Here is a 14,467-nt window from a genome sequence, read left to right as displayed (position 1 = left end):
TGATTGATTTCTAGTATGTACAGAAGCTACCCTTCGTAGGTATCTCTATGTAAAACGATACTCTCATTTCCATGCATCAAAACTACTGTCTTTTCTAGAAGCTCCGTCTGTTCAAAGGTTTTTGTCTATGCAAATATGACGTTCAATTATCGCCTGAGAGTGAACTAAGAGACCGAAGGTAGACCCGTGAATAAATAAAAAATTGTTACAGAGGTAAAGACTTTTTGCCCCGCCCATTCCATCCATAACGATTTCATTTCATCTCCTTTTAATTCCGTAGCATTCTTTTAAATCACTACTTTAATTGATATCCAATTTTCCTATTCCTCAGTTTTCATTCAGTTATCGTCCCAATTACTCGTAAATTAATAGCTATGAAGATTAGATTAGATAGACTGTGGAGCATGTCACTCTTTTTTTACGATAAACGCGTTATTTTAAAAGTTTCACAGATGGTTTTAAAGCCAATGAGTTAACTGTACAGAAACTAACAGATCATGGTCACCTCTGTCTCCATTGCAACAGTCATTAAAGATGTGGAATAAATCAAACGTTTATACATGATTCTTTTACATATTCTGGAAAATATATAAATTTGTATACACTGATTCAAGTAAGATAATTACTAGGCTACTCTAAAAAAAAAGTTGTAAAGGAAAAAAAAAGAAAACTTTACAATGCTCACTAACGCAGACGACATTAGTGCGCCGTAGAGGTTCACAAGTCATATATTACATAGAATTCGTGTTATGTAATACTGGTAGTAATAAACAGATGTATTGGTTCGACCTTAAGGAGTTTGTGAATAGAGCAGAAGGAGTTAGTTATAAATGTCTGAGATTCTCCTTAAACTGCACTTTATTTGTAGCCTAATTGTTCTGGTTGTAGGAAAACTGTTAAATATGTGCTGCTAAGAAACAGTGTAACTGCCTTTAAGCCTTCATGTAGATGGTTGTTATCCGTAGGATTAATTACAAGGAGCTGTTGCTTTGCGAGGAGATATATTACTTACTACAGATTTAATTAGGGAATAAGTGTACTGAAGCGTAGTAGTTATTAGATGCAACTATTTAAAAAACTTTCTACAGGGCGTTCTTGAAACCATCCGTATTTCACTCATTTGGACTCAGAAAAACATTAGCTTGGCTTCACGAGTTCGCTGCAAATATTATACCATATTATACTATTTGTGTGCCAGATTCTACTGCTGACTGAAATCGCACACGTCTCTATTGCATTACAGAGCCCCTTACGTCGCAGGTGAAATTTCAGTACTGTTGGAGGTTAGGAGATACCATTGTTGTTTGTAGGGAGATAGAGAATCTCCGTGGATATCTGGGATCATGATGCTCCAGTGTGTGGCATATGTCTACACATGCACCTAGTCTGTAACGACACCACATCCCGAAGCCACTGGGCCCAAGCAACAACAACATTGTGATGAACAAAAGAGAAGAAAGATCAGATCCCCCACAAAATCAGCAAAGTCAGCTGATACCCCAGCAGCAGAAAGTAGTCTTGAGTACCATCTGCTGCTGAGGAATCAAATAATTCCTCTGTTTCTGTGGGTGTCCATCAGGGCTCTGCTCTTTCTACTCCTCTGTTCATCATAATAATGGAACCGTCATCGGAGGTCCTCAGAAATTAGTGTCTCGGACCACACCGTATGCTGATGACATTGTACTGGCTACTGAAGACAAGAACGACCTTCAACGAAAAGTCCAAACTTGGAGGAGCCGCCATGAACACTCCACATTACGACTCAATATAAAGGGCACTGAACACCCATCAGCAGTTGCAAATAATACAGACACAATCAATATCGATGGTATAGCTCTGCCAAAGACAAACACCTTAAAGTACCTCAGCTCAAAAAACGGTGCCGACGTCTTACTCGTTCGAGAAATCACAAAACGCGCTGGCGGTACATGGGTTAAACGGCGGACAATGTTTGCTTTATGATAAGAAAAGACCGACTTAAGTAGAAATATACCCAACCGTAGTCCACACATTTCCCTTTTACCGTATTTGGGGCGCAACAAAATAATCAAAGCAATGACGGAAGCAAAATACATCGATGGACATCTGGCCTGACATTTCACAATCATGTGACCGATGACAAAATACACAAGCTGTGCCGAGTGGCGTCTGAGAAGATGAGAGAAAGCCGTAACGGTCATTCCTCACATTAATTCTTCTTTCAATTACCCTTCTTCGTGTTAAGAGGGTTACGTGTAGTTGTATCAATTTGTACTGGAAAAGCAGGATATGTGAGGGGTCAGTCACTTCGAGGTAGACCAAAGAAATGTTACAGTTCACTAACCTGATGTCTTGTATTTATGATGTTCTCCCACCTGAGGTTCAGCGCTCAGGTTGCGTGTTCGTTGTGCTTCGAGGGAGGCTGTAAAATAGCTGGTGAGGTCGCTAAGGCTCACGATTCTATTCAGTGACCTGATAAGTTCCAAACTAGGGATACAGATAGCTTTTAATGGACAACACATGAAGTAGATAAAGCTATAAATGGTAATAAGACGTTTTGCGCACGTTCGATTACGAAGCCAGACGTTTCGCAGTTCATGTTGGGATCAGTCACAACCCTATAACATGAAGTCACGTAAAATCATGTTAACAATAATTACACAGTTAGGCTAGTATTCTCTGCTTTGTACGCAGAGTCGCGTTATTTGAATACCATATTATGCGGCTCGCATCCTTGATCTAAATTGGCCGGCTAGTAAAGCGAGCCGTATGGTTCAGCTCCTCGATCAAGACTGACTAGACAGCATTTCGGAACGCACTTTTGGCGGGAGCCGAATGTGCACGAAGTGCTTCGTCTGAATATCGTTATTCTAGTGTTAATGAAAACTGTTATAAAAATTACATCTGAAATAGGTGATTGAAGCTTGCTATTGAAACAGTGTTGGGCATGGTAGACAGTAAAATCTGAATAGTCATTTCTCAAGAAGTAATAAATGAATTTAACAAATTTGGTGCGCTGACTCCCGTGTCGGCAGCCAATCGCATTATCCTCATACTAAATTGGCACAATTTCGAACAGAATTCGCACTCACTGTACCTTCTGTTGTCTTCATCTCACCCTATCTCTTAGGTCATGCCTCATATGCAGCAATCTCAGTCAAACTATGGAGTGACTCATGGGAAGGAACCTTTGGCCCCAAACCCAGAAGAATCACGCTGGGCACTCTCCATGTTGACCTAACAACCCTACCACAACAAAGGTCAAAAATTAATTATGATTGTAGCGTTGCTCACGCTGCTAAATATTGCATTTTCTGGCAACAACAAAGTTATATTATGTGGCAGGTGTCATTAGAGCACAGTTAATAAAGTCATTGCTTGAAATAATGGATAAACTAGGCTCTCATTTTTTCGTGTTTCCCACGCTGGTCTCGTTGTGAACTCATGGCTCAATCGTCGAAAATCTAGGTAGTGATGATTCCAAGCTCGGATGCAAAGAGGCCTAGGTGTTATTCTGCGATATCCAAAAGTTTTATAGATGTGTTTCATAAACTATTCTTGAAGATTAAACTTTTGCAAGTTAGGACAATGGTGATGTAAAAAAGTAATCAGCACTCCGAATTTAAGTTACACTTCTTTTTATTACTTTTGTTGCAATATCACGTAACTCGATCCAAAACATCACTTCACAACATAAAACATACTTGAAAATATCTTCCTCACTGTTAAAGTTCACATTTCATAAACTGACTACAATTTGCGTCTTTCTAACATGACGACCAAAGCTTGACTCTCTAATAACCGCTTACGCACCCAAAAATTCGAGTTACAAGTACGTCAAAGATCATAGTGACAAAAGAAAGTATACACATAAGAATAATATCATTGCAATATATACATATCGATGTATCGTAGTACCTCTACATTAGTGAAATCAAATCTGAATGTTGTCACAGAAATATGTTAACTATTTTACAGAAACACTGTAGAATATTGCTGGTATCGAGAGGCTGAGGTGAGGTGCCGTAATGGTTACGTAATTCAAGTACCATTACAACCTCCACTCTGACTAGGCACAAAATCGCGTCAAATGGAGACAGAGGGTCAAGAGAGCGGAGCCAGCTACATTTCAGGACAAACGCAGAAAATGAAGGAGAACAAGAATGGAGACTGAGCGTGCACTGTTACTGAATTAAAAGAAAATATTAAGACGATGAAACATCGTTGAGCTCCAATAAACAGTCCATCTTCTCTTCTTTTGCTCGCAAATAGAACAAGAGAACTTGAAATCTGAAAAATGCAAAGCGTACTTGCAAGTAAAACACTCGAAAGAACATATTAGGAGTATCAAACAGCAAAGAATCTTTCTAGCAACGAAACCCTATCGAAACGACCGAAGTTGTTATGTACATAAACATTAGCGTGATAACACATTTTTGATCTGCTGGTACGGACTAATTCCGCTATTAACTGGTTTGCATTTCCGATCCCAGTGACAGTCCCCAACACTGCTAACGACTGCCTCTCCTGTGTGTAATAGCTTTCTTGCATCAGCTTTTGTTCACGATTTGTGCGCTTACACGCTTCTCCAAGCAACTAACGACTTTCACTCGTGAACAGGTTAACCGTCAACAGCGTTGCGACTTGCTCTGGGCGGTGCCTGCATCCCATTTCTATTGAAGCTCCAACAACTCATTCTGCTTGTCCAGCTGCCGTCGACGCGAACATAAATCGCGCACTTGCGTCACCAGACAGCCAGACTCGCACAGCGTGGCGTGTAACGGGATCGGGATACCTACGCGCTGCCTACTGTGGCACAACGGCAATAAGAAGGTAAATGTCCGGCAAGGAAAGAACAATGTATTCAGTGACAAAAAAGAGACACGCACAGTTATTAAACACTGTCGTACGAAAAGCTGCTCGTGTACCTACCAGAATTAATTACAGCGCGTGTGATGGATGGGAGCTGTCACGACAGCTGACTGCAGGTATGTCGCCGAGTGACCCGCGGTTCCCAACGGCCGACTCAGTAATACTAAGTGAGGTTCATGACAGGTCCATTAGCGGAATTCCTACCTAAGCACGTGCTCAATCAGATCCTGTCTCAGTGGGTGGAACACATGTAAGTGGACAGCTGGACAAAGACTCGCTTAATACACTTCGCGTCGTATGCTTAAATGCTGTCACAGAAAATCTGCGTAGGATTCCTATTACGAATAAGAAATGAAGGAACAGTGTAACTCCCTCATAGAAAAATTAAAAAAACCAGTCCAGAGGACAAGACGTTAGAGTCGTTAAGAATCAAATGGTTCAAATGGCTCTGAGCACTATGGGACTTAACATCTATGGTCGTCAGTCCCCTAGAACTTAGAACTACTTAAACCTAACTAACCTAAGGACATCACGCAACACCCAGTCATCACGAGGCAGAGAAAATCCCTGACCCCGCCGGGAATCGAACCCGGGAACCCGGGCGTGTGAAGCGAGAACTCTACCGCACGACCACGAGCTGCGGACGTTAAGAATCTCTCCACAAAGTATCTGTATAGAACACAGCTGCAATATCCGATTGCGGTGCATCTGTCTGTGTACACAACATTATGGCCACCTACCAAATAGCTGTTACGTCCACCTTTGGCACGGTAACAGCGACGACGTGCCGTGGCGTGGAAGCAATGAGACCTTGGTAGGTCTCTGGAGAGAGATGGTACCACATCTGCATACGTGTCACCTAATTTCCGTAAATTCCGGTAATGGGGAGATAAGTTCTGACGCCATGCAACCCAGATGCTTTTGATCGTCTTCAGATCTGGCGACTTGGGGAACCAGCACATCAACTGGAAGCCGCCATCGTGTTCCTCCAACCACTCCATCACACTCCTGGCGCATTATCTTGTTGAAAAATGCCACCTCCATTGGGAAACATGATCGTCATGAAGGTGAGTGCATATTCTGCAGCCACTTTGCGACATTCCTCGGCCACTATGATGCCTTGCACGAACTCCACTGGACCCATGGATGCCCACGTGAATGTTCCCCAGAGCCGCCACCACTTCGTCTCCGTCCCGCAGTACACGTGTCAACAAGCTGTTGCCGTGGAAGACGACGGATTCGCGCCCTCCCGTCGGCATGACGAAAAAGGTATCGGGATTCATCAGACCATGCAATGCTCTGGCACTGCACCAACTTCCTGTGCCGATGGACATGTTCCCATTTCAATGGCCTTTGGCCATGTCGTGGTGTTAACTTTGGAACTGCAAGGGTCGTCGAGTACGGAGTCCCATTGTCGGGACTGTTCTGAACACTAAGTGTTCAGGCACACTTGTACTCTGCCTAGCATTAAAGTCTGATGTTGGTTCCACCACAGTTGGCCGCCTGTCCTGTTTTACCAATCAGCCCACCCTACGACGTCCGAGATCTGTAATGAGGGGTGGCTGCACAGCCCCACGACGTCTGGACATAGATTCAGATTGGTTCCGCCACGTGTTGAAGACACTCACCCGTAGCACCCCTCGAACACCCGACAAGTAGTGCAGCTTCCAAAATGCTCGTGCCAAGCCTCCAGACCCTCACAACTGCTCTCGGTCAAACTCAGACAGATGTCGCGCCTTCTGCATGCAACACATGGACAGCAGGCTCACTGATAACACATGCACCGCCCGTGTGCCTGACCAGCAGTCATTCCTCGCCAGGTGGCCTGAATGAGTTTATGTCGATAGCAGATCAGTGGTCATAATATTTGTGTTAGAAGACGGAGTAAAAAAAAATTCATATCTACTTCGCAAACGCAGAAAATAATACAACAGAAGCTAAAAAATTCAACAAGATGAAGAAAGAACGAAACGTACAGCGAAACGAGACACATTTCCCATTTGAGAAGAGACACAAGAAATCTAGGGGCGCTCAGGAAGTCGTCATAACACGTCCTGGCACGTAACTGTACCCAAACACGCTGCCCGTGATTGCTATGTGGTTACGCGAAAGCAACAGCGGGAGACACCTTTTTTGTACGGTGCCGTATTTTTGCGCTCGCACCTGCTCGGAGATCGGCTCGCGCCCCGTGTTTACCACAAACTGGAGCGCCCTCGGGCAGCTCATGAATCATGCAGCGTCCGCCGGCCGCCGGTGCGAAGACTGCAGCCACTAACCCAGCCGGACTCGTTCGTGCTGGCTACGCCCACACTCCCTGGCCTCCTGAATATTCTTGTTTGCACTTTACGACCTCGTCTTGCATTGCTCTCAGGAGTCGCTTCACATTCTACCCCTCTAAGAAATGAAATTTGCATTAAATTATGTAAATAGCAACAGAAAGCCCATGTGGACTAGAAATTCGGCGCTACGCGTCTCTACGAAATATTGCTTTCAGGCCCTCTTTCTTTCCCCGTGAGTTATCCTCTATAATCGTTATTAATCTAGGACGGCAGATTATTTCGTAAGAATTAAGGGACTTGATGGTGTAACTCAATATTATGTTATTGGCAATTAGAAAATATCTGATCACGTAAATGGTTCAAATGGCTCTGAGCACTATGGGACTCAACTGCTGTGGTCATTAGTCCCCTAGAACTTAGAACTAATTAAACCTAACTAACCTAAGGACATCACACACATCCATGCCCGAGGCAGGATTCGAACCTGCTACCGTAGCGGTCTTGCGGTTCCAGACTGCAGCGCCTTTAACCGCACGGCCACTTCGGCCGGCTCTGATCACGTACACACAAACAGCAGCTATTGAAGGGTTACAATGCCACATGATGCAATGACCATGATCTTTTCTTTCATTTTTAGCAAAAGAAAACTATTGTCTTATAATGGTCTGTAACTGACACACAGTTTATATATTTAGAGAAACAGACTGAATCGTAGTGGGCATGGAACAGGAAATGATCGAACTTGAAATGTAGCGATTTGGAAATATGTTTAAACAGATCTTCTCGTTACAAATGGTTGACAACCACAGCGGAATATTATTCGCGTTTTTCTGTTATTGTAAACATGGTGGTCGTATCATCGATATCAAGCCACCGCGCAGTCTGCTACCATGAAATTCCACATCGTCTGGTAAACGTCTTCATTTTGTTCTTAGTTTGGTGGTAAGTTAGATGGAGCTCGTATATAATTTGAAGGGCAACCAAACAATTAAGATAAGAGATGATAAAACGGTCTATAGTAAACTGAGTGACAGTCCAAATCTGCAATAGCTGTTTATTGTGTTTACGCTGTATACGACCGATTTCAAACCCTGGGGGTACATCTTCAGGTCATATATAGACTACTTTACCATCTCTGATTTGAATTGGTTTATTGTCCCTCACATTATGAACAAGTTCTTAAGCTGTGGTTGCCCGATCTATAATTTCGTTTGTAGTACATTAGATGGAGCCATTTGTGTCGTTTGGAACGTAGTTGCCAAAACAAGTTTCTTTCCTGTGTTTCATTGCCATTACGGCTCAAAGATTTGTGGCGCTACATCATTAGATGGAAGTGAGATTTTTAACAGTCGGTGCTAGATCCACATTTCAAAATCCTGTAGCATGTTCCTGGACGACTACTTGAGTGTTCACGTACAGACACCACAGAAATTATTGATAACTTATAGCACTTCAGTATTAGCCACCAGAGTGTGAATCTACAACTGTATGTATCACCGACGTCAGTCATTGTGGTAAAGCCGGCTGCTGTGGCCGAGCGGTTCTAGGTGCTTCAGTCTGGAACTGCGCGACTGCCGCGGGCATGGATGCTTGTGGTGCCCTTAGATTAGTTAGGTTTAAGTAGTTCTAAGTTCTAGGGGACTGATGATCTCAGATGTTAAGTCCCATAATGCTCATAGCCATTTGAACCATTGTGGTAAAGTGACGCGTATGTGTTGGTTGTTTGCATGGAAACAGGGCAGTAGTTGGCGTCAGCTTGGAGACGTGACGATGGCAGAAAGCGGCTATCGAGTTTGGACGTGCCCATAACCACACTGTGAACGAAGTTGCCCGATTTTTTTTGTGTGTATTAATGCGAACTATTGCATGCCATCCCTGTACAAGGCAGCAAGAGGTTAAAATTTTCAGAGTCCCGGAGCGAAGCTATCTCGCTTACGCTAGCCACACAGCGAACCTCAGCAGAAGTATGGTGGGGCATAACAGCTAGGCAGGATCACGTTACTTTCGTCACGTGATGAAAGTAACGCTATTGGTAATGCAATAACGCGTACCAAGAGCTTTTTCGAACCAGTCATATACTACAACGAAGTCGCTAAGCAAGCACGGCAGAGTGAGAACTGCTGATACCTTCGTAATAGCAAAGCCTATGCGGTCATGACAGGCGATGTCGGATAAACACTAGCCACTACTTCGCTCCATAAATACCCCAGCATTTTAGTTCGTAAGGCAGTGGTTCAGATGGCTCGATAGCACACATAACGTGCGCACTTGATTCCATGTTTAGAGTAAAGCGACTTCTGGCACAAGTCTGTTGCAGATTTCCTGCACGCTACTGAACAACGACAGCCGCTAAGGGGAGAGATGGATACCTCGCCATAATCACCGGTCACATAGTGCAGCATCACCCTGCCGCTGTCGTAGAAGGATGGAACCGATGGTCTTCTCTACCGTCCCGGTTCAGTACACCTGCCGTCCTGCTACTTCGGCGGACTGACCAGGGCCTAGCTGAACGGCAAGCCGCTCTGATGTACGGTAATGTCATCGCAGTTTAACAGATTAAGTTGAATGGCGGTGAGCGACAGGGGACAGAGCAACTTTCAAATCCTAGTGTGTAAGTCCAACACACGCACCGCCTTCACTCACTGCCGCAGCATCGCGATACGCCGGCGCCGAAGCCACCGCGGCGGCGAGCCGCGATAGCGGCAGCCGGCCAGGAACGGTGAGTGTGACGTCAGCAGTCTTGAGAGGTCTGAAGGCCGTTTACGACATGAATCCTTTGCGGGCATCGACATCCGAAGTCAACAGCGAGTCAAGGCACTGATTTTATCTTACGGAAATAAACAAGTAATTCTGAATCTTCTTTCACTGAGCCTATTGGTGACAATGGGTCACCACCATCCATCCGTGGAAAATCGGCAAAGGGCGAACTGGTAGAATTCCTCCTGACACTGACCAATTTCTACTTCCACCCTCCCAACAGTCCTCCCGAGCAGAACTATCCAATGTGTCGACACGGAATCATGTACCACTGGAACTCATGTAACACGGAGTACGAACGGTTGTCATATACAGACCCTGTTCTACAAGGACCGGAGACGAGTCTGAAGCTTCGACAATGACAATTGTTTTCAAATTTCTGCTATGAGTGGATGCAGGTCCATCTCAACCAGCTTCAGAGGTAACATTACGTAGGGAATTGAGTAGACATTTAGATTCAAATAAATAAAACCATACGTCACCAGTGGGCTAAACAGCACACAAACTGGACAGTATATGACTGGCTGTTTTCAAATGACTCAAGGCATCGAAGGCACCGAGTCCCCAATGAGGCGTTTAACCGCTTTGCGTGGAGGGTCTGTTTCATGCCAGAGGAGGTACTGTCACGTTTTGGAGGTGTTTTCATACCATGACATCTATTCGGGTAGCTGTGAACATGAGTCAGGATGTTTATTTCAGCATCCTCGATGACCAAGTGTAGCCTGTTTTTCTGCACCTTCGTAATGAGTGTGCTGTGAACACTCCCGTCTTCCACGATGACGACGACCGTATTCACAGAACTGCACGTATATCTTCTTGGTTTGACGAAAGCTCATGCACTATATCACACTTCGAGCGGCCCACTAAATGACTTGATTTCATTTCTCTGTTTGGGACTATTCGTAACAGCGGATAAAATTTAAAAATCCATCTTCTCAATTTGGGAGCTGTACGGGATCTAATCGTCAATAGGCAGCTTCAGCTAGACAGGAGACAACAAAAGAATTTGTCGACTTTCTTCATCGCCGAACGTAAAACGAGAAATAACGTACTTCCATCACTCGATAGGTTTTCAAGGTGCGGAAAAAAAGATCACGCTGTACGTGATACGTGATACGTATCCATTAGGGTGAACATACGTGACAAGTGTACGCCAGACCAGCATTCAGAAGTCGACCCTTATCCTCCGCGCGGAGGTGTGTACGAGAGCCTCCGCAGAGACTGTAAGAGAAGCTGATACATTATGAAAATGGTAGTATGAGCGGCTAAACGAGGAGAAGTATGATGGATCCGTTGTATCTTGGAGGACAGGTAGAATATTTCAAGCTCATATCATGCAGTAATTCTTTTGTTTCGGCGTTTTTATATTGTTGTTGTTGTGGTCTTCAGTCCAGAGACTGGTTTGATGCAGCTCTCCATCCTACTCTATTCTGTGCAAGGTTCTTCATCTCCCAGTACCTACTGCAACCTACATCCTTCTGAACCGGTTTAGTGTATTCATCTCTAGGTCTCCCTCTACGATTTGTACCCTCCACGCTGCCCTCCAATACTAAATTGGTAATCCCTTGATGCCTATTGCTGCAGTCATGGACTGTGCGGCTGGTCCCGGCGAAGGTTCGAGTCCTCCCTCGGACATGGGTGTGTGCGTTTGTCCTTAGGATAATTTAGGTTAAGTAGTGTGTAAGCCTAGGGACTGATGAGCTTAGCAGGTAAGTCCCATATGATTCCACACACATTTGAACATTTTTTTTTTTTTTTTTTTTTTTTTTTTTTTTTTTGATGCCTCAGAATATGCCCTACCAGCCGATCCCTTCTTCTAGTCAAGTTGTGCCACAAATTTCTCTTCTCTCCAATTATATTCAATACCTCCTCATTAGTTATGTGATCTACCCATCTAATCTTCAGCATTCTTCTGCAACACCACATTTCGAAAGCTTCAGTCTAAACTATTTATCGCCCACGTTTAACGTCCATACATGGCTACACTCCATACAAATACTTTCAGAAACGACTTCCTGACACTTAAATCTATACTCGATGTTAACAGATTTCTCTTCTTCAGAAACGCTTTCCTTGCCATTGCCAGTCTACATTTTATATCCTCTCTACTTCGACCAACATCAGTTACTTTGCTCCCCAAATAGCAAAACTCCTTTGCTACTTTAAGTGTCTCATTTCCTAATCTAATTCCCTCAGCATCACCCAAAGTAATTCGACTACATTCCATTATCCCCATTTTGCTTTTGTTGATGTTCATCTTATATCCTCCTTTCAAGACGCTATCCATTCCGTTCAACTGCTCTTCCAGGTCCTTTGTTGTCTCTGACAGAATTACAATGTCATCGGCGAACCGCAAAGATTTTATTTCTTCTCCGTGGATTTTAATTGCTACTCCGAATTTTTCTTCTGTTTGGTTTACTGCTTGCTCAATATACAGATTGAATAACATCAGGGATAGGCTACAACCCTGTCTCACTCCCCTCCAAACCACTGCTTCCCTTTCATGCCCCTCGACTCTTATAACTGCCATCTGGTTTCTGTACAAACTGTAAATAGCCTTTCGCTCCCTGTATTTTACCCCTGCCACCTTCAGAATTTGAAAGAGAGTATTCCAGTCAACATTGTCAAAAGCTTTCTCCACGTCTACAAATGCTAGAAACGTAGGTTTGCCTTTCCTTAATCTATTTTCTAAGTTAACTCGTAGGGTCAGTATTGCCTCACGTGTTCCAACATTTCTAGGAAATAGAAGCCGACTTCGGGGAAGATCAGTTTCGACCAGTTTTTCCATTCGTCTGTAAATAATTCGTGTTAGTATTTTGCAGCCGTGGGTTATTAAACTGATAGTTCGATAATTTTCACATCTGTCAACACCTTTTTATATTAGTATGTTGAAATGATAAACATGATAATAAACATCTATGACGCCATCTCGCATCATATACAGGGTGTTACAAAAAGGTACGGCCGAACTTTCAGGAAACATTCCTCACACACAAATAAAGAAAAGATGTTATGTGGACATGTGTCCGGAAACGCTTAATTTCCATGTTAGAGCTCATTTTAGTTTCGTCAGTATGTTCTTCCACCTACGCTCAATGGAGCACATTATCATTATTTCATACGGAATACTCTACCTGTGCTGCTAGAACATGTACCTTCACAAGTACGACACAACATGTGGTTCATGCACGATGGAGCTCCTGCACATTTCAGTCGAAGTGTTCGTACGCTTCTCAACAACAGATTTGGTGACTGATGGATTGGTAGAGGCGGACCAATTCCATGGTCTCCAAGCTCTCCTGACCTCAACCCTCTTGACTTTTATTTGTGGGGGCATTTGAAAGTTCTTGTCTACGCAACCCCGGTACCAAATGTAGAGCCTCTTCGTGCTCGTATTGTGGACGGCTGTGATACAATACGCCATTCTCCAGGGCTGCATCAGCGCATCAGGGATTCTATGCGACGGAGGGTGGATGCATGTATCCTCGCTAGCGGAGGACATTTTGAACATTTCTTGTAACAAAGTGAAGTCACGCTGGTACGTTCTGTTGCTGTGTGTTTCCATTCGATGATTAATGTGATTTGAAGAGAAGTAATAAAATGAGCTCTAACATGGAAAGTAAGCGTTTCCGGACACATGTCCACATAACATATTTTCTTTCTTTGTGTGTGAGGAATGCTTCCTGAAAGTTTGGCCGTATCCTTTTGTAACACCCTGTATAAGGGGTGACCAAGAAGTTTCCGTTTGAAGGCCTTGCTGTAGCGTATACTGCTACGTCTGCGACGCGGGTACACAAGCACCGACATATAAGCAAGGGATTAGTGTGACGGTCATGTCTCTCCAAGAGTGCGGGCACTAATTGCGGGTACGTGACCTATGGCGACGTTATTACCAAACGCGCTCAAACAGGGCAAACGTGCCGTTATTCTTTTTTTGGCTGCCGAAGGACAAACACTGGTAGACATCTGTCGGAGAATGAAGAATGTGTGTGGTGCAGAATGGTGGGCCAAGTTCCGTGCTGGTCGCGATTCGACACAAGACGCCAATCGATATCGGAGGCCACCTTCAACTACGTGACTCACTTGTGAGACAGACGCCCGAGAACGCTCCGTATACTCCTGATCCCTCCCCTGCGGTTATCACACCTTCGGTCCCTTAAAAAAAGGCCTGGAATTGTCGACGATTCCTTTCGTACGAGCACGTGCAGCAGGCACTTACGGACTTCTTCATGCAGCAGGACACACTATTTTACCAAACGAGTATATTCAAGCTGGTGCATAGGTGGGATGATTGCCTCAACGAAAACAGCGATTTTGCGTCATAGGCATACAAATTCTGGACTGTACGGACTTCAAAAGGAAACTTTTTTATCGTCCCCTATACAAATTCTATATACACTCCTGGAAATGGAAATAAGAACACATTGACACCGGTGTGTCAGACCCACCATACTTGCTCCGGACACTGCGAGAGGGCTGTACAAGCAATGATCACACGCACGGCACAGCGGACACACCAGGAACCGCGGTGTTGGCCGTCGAATGGCGCTAGCTGCGCAGCATTTGTGCACCGCCGCCGT

The sequence above is a fragment of the Schistocerca americana genome, chromosome 5 (genome assembly GCF_021461395.2).
Source record: "Schistocerca americana isolate TAMUIC-IGC-003095 chromosome 5, iqSchAmer2.1, whole genome shotgun sequence".
NCBI classification, from domain to species: Eukaryota; Metazoa; Arthropoda; class Insecta; order Orthoptera; family Acrididae; genus Schistocerca; species Schistocerca americana.
Note: the sequence above shows the minus strand (reverse complement) of the source record.